Source organism: Mirounga leonina, unplaced genomic scaffold, assembly GCF_011800145.1.
Source record: "Mirounga leonina isolate KUSES-001 unplaced genomic scaffold, KU_Mleo_1.0 Mir_95, whole genome shotgun sequence".
In the NCBI taxonomy this organism is placed as follows: domain Eukaryota; kingdom Metazoa; phylum Chordata; class Mammalia; order Carnivora; family Phocidae; genus Mirounga; species Mirounga leonina.
This window is the reverse complement of record NW_023270865.1, coordinates 22,891,771-22,895,381: the sequence shown is the minus strand read 5'-3', so window position 1 is coordinate 22,895,381 and position 3,611 is coordinate 22,891,771. Positions and strand designations below refer to the sequence as shown.

The 3,611-nt window shown below is 35.1% G+C and overlaps 1 pseudogene; it reads left to right on the top strand.

The window, feature by feature from the left end:
* Window positions 1–2,417: 2,417 nt before the first annotated feature.
* LOC118006309 lies at window positions 2,418–2,554 on the top strand (annotated as a pseudogene).
* Window positions 2,555–3,611: the final 1,057 nt, after the last annotated feature.

Here is a 3,611-nt window from a genome sequence, read left to right as displayed (position 1 = left end):
TTGTTTGGATACACCACAGTTGGTTATTCACACCTATTGAAGGAGATCTTGGTTACTTTGGGCTTTTGACAATTGCACGTAAGGCTGGTATGTTTATTTGCATGTAGTTTTTTATTTTTAGAATTTTTTCTTTATCTTTGATTTTCTGTAGTTTCTATGACATGCCTACATGTAATCTTTTGGCATTTATTCTGCTTGATGTTCTCTGAGCTTCCTGCATCCGTGATTTGGTGTCTGACACTAATTTGGGGGAAATTCTCAGTAATTATTGTTGCAAATATTTCTTCTGTTCCTTTCTCTCTTCTCCTGGTATTCTCATACATATGTTACCTTCTGTGTTTGTCTCAGTCTTGAGACGTTCCTTTTTTTTTTTTTTTTTTTTACTTTAGTCCTTGTTCTCTTTGCTTTTCCATCTTGAAGGTTGATACTGAGATAGCTCAAGCTCAGAGATTCTTTCCTCAGCTGTGCCTAGTCTACTCATTATTCCCTCAACGCAATAAGGCAATCTTCATTTTTGTTAGTGCTTTTGATCTCTAGCATTTCTTTTTGGTTCTTTCTTAGGATTTCTTTCTCTCTGTTTACATTGCCCATCTGTTTCTGCATACTAACTACTCTACCATTATGGCCCTTAGCATATTAATGTTCTTTAAAATCCTGGTATGGTAATTCTCACTCCCTTGTTGTGTCTGGTTTTGATGCTTCCTCTGTCTCTTCAAATTTGTGTTTGTTTTTTTTTCTTTTTGGCATTTTAGTATGCCTTGGAATTTATTTTTTTCATGATAGCCAGACATGAACAAGGAACTGCTGTAAATTTGGTTTTTAGTAATATGATGGTAAGGTGTGGGGGGAAATGGAAGTATTTTCTGGTCCTATGGTTAGATCTCAGTTTTTTAATGAGCCTGAACTGTGAACTTTACAAGTATTTCTCATGTTTTTTCCCTCTCTTCTTGGTGGATGAGGATGGCTAAATGAGCTAGAGTTGATCCTTCCCTTCTTCCACATGGAAAGCTACACCTGACTGAGGTTGAGCTGTTCCCTTCTCCCAGGTGAGTTAGGGGCTGATAACAGCCTACAAATTAGTCTATGGTTAATTTGTTTCTTCTGAGGGCAGGCCTCATTAAGAACAGAATGCTCTGGCATTTTTCAAAATGGTTGTCTCCCCTCCTGCTGCTGGAAGCATGAGGGAATTTTTCTCTCATATTTACTATGAGAATTTTTTTGAGCTCCTAGAGGTCAAATTCACAAAACTTTGGGAGCCCCTGTGACAGAGTCCCCCTGGAGTTTTTAACTGTTGATGTCCACACTGAGCCTCCAGCACTTCAGCTGCAGGTCATGTTTTACTGACCTAGTACTGGTTCTCTTGGCATGTTCTGCTCGTGAGTCTCTGCTCAGGTAAGTCCTAACTCCCTGTATTCACTTGTGTGACTCTCCAGTCTTGGGGGGGAGTGGTTTGTTCTGTGTCCTCTACTCTTTTATGGATTCAAGAAGCGTAGTTGGTTTTTGTGTTTGTGTTTGTTTTTTTTACGTTCAGCTTTTTTCTTGTTAGGATGGAACAGTGATTTCCAAACTCCTTACACATAGAACCAGAAACCTGAAGCCTGCAGGGTTTTTGTGAATATAAGTTTTTAAGTTGCATAAATGCCTAGGAGTATGACTGCTAGGTTGTATAGTTAAGAGTCTGTATAGCTTTGTAAGAAATTGATGAACTGTCTTCCAAAGTGGCCGAAACATTTTGCATTCCTATAATCAGTGAATGAGAGTTCCTGGTTCTCTGCGTCCATGCCAGCAATTGGTGTTAAATTTCTGGATTTTAGCCATTCTAATGGTATGTAACAGTATTCTTTCTTGTCTTAATTTTCAACTTCCAAATGACAAATGATTTTCAGCATATTTTCATATACTTATTTGTCATCTGTATGTTCTCTTTGGTAAGATATTCAGATATTTTACCCATTAAAAGTTCTTTTAAATTCCTCCCTATATTTCACATACAAAATATGTTGGGTATGTGGGTTTTTTTTTAAAATAGTTTATCCTGGTCATTCTATTGTCCTAAAAACTTCTTTTACATCATGTAAATTTTTAGTTTTAATAAAGCCCAACTTAACAAGTTTTTTGCTCATTGAATGTGCTTTTGATATTTTATCTAAAAACTTATCACCAAATTCAAGGTCACCTAGATTTTCCCTTTCTTTACCTTTGTAGCGATACATTTCAGCATCTTCTTTTTGCCAACTTACTTTCTAACGTTTGCAATTCAGTGAAAGCTCCATAATCTGAATTTTTAGCTTCCTAAGTTAGTCTTTAGTTATTGATTTATCAGTCTGAACAATATACAATCTAAATTAAAAGGACTTTCTAACAACAAATACCATGTATTTTAAAGACACTTAAGTTGTTTTACAGAGGTTTTCTTCAAGACTGTACTTTCAGGGATCATTTCTATAGTTCGTTACAACGGTTTTCTTCAAAGGCTTAAGTATCTGAACAGCGGTTACAGAGAAATCCATACTTCCATGTGGAAGCACTTTCATTCTTTTTTTTCTTCTGCTGTTTTATTTTCACATTAGTTTTTTTGCAAAATTTTATAGTCCATTGTGGTATATGTATAAAATATTTGTAAATTTTAAGATCTCCATTTATTTTTTCCCAGTTTTATTGAGAAATAATTGCCATACATCACTGTATACATTTAAGGTGTACAGCATAATGGTTTGATTTACAAATATTGTGAAGTGATCACAATAGGTTCAGCTAACATTATTCTCATATGGATACAATAAAAAGAAAAGAAAAAAAAAAGCTTTCTTCTTGTGATAAGAACTTAGTATTTACTTTCTTAATTTCCTATATATCACGCAGCAGTGTTAACTTTTGTAATGCATTTCTGTCAATTGAGATAAAATTTAACAATTTCCTGGACATGAGATGTTGATATAGCTTGGAATCCAGGTGTATTTTACATGACCTGTCATTTCCAAAGGGGTTTAGGGTATGAACACACTCATACTTTTTGGTTTTGATATGTTTCTTTCAGCATAGTTGACACACAATGTCACATTAGTTTCCAATGTATAACATAGTAATTCAACAACTATATACATTATGCTGTGCTCACGAGTGTAGCTACCATCTACCATCATACATCCCTGTTTAATACCACTGACTGTATCCCCCATGCTGTACTTTTTATTCTCCTGACTTATTCATTTCATACTGGAAGCCCATATCTCCCAGTTCCCTTCAGCCATTTTGTCCATTCATCTACCTCTTCCTCTCTGGAAACCATCAGTTTGTTGTCTCTATTTATAGGTTTGATTCTACCTTTAGTTTGTTTATTCATTTGTATGTGTGTTTGTAAGATTCTGTATATATGAAACCCTATGATATTTGGGTTTCTCTGTATGACTTATTTCACTTAGCATAATACCCTCTAGGTGTATTCATGTTGTTTCAGATGGCAAGATCTCATTCTTTTTTATGGCTGAGTAATATTCCATTTGTGTATGTATATACACACCCCCCACATCTTTATTTGTCTATCGATGGACACTTAGGTTGCTTTCATATCTTGGTTATTGTAAATAATGCTGCAGTAAACATAAGGGTGC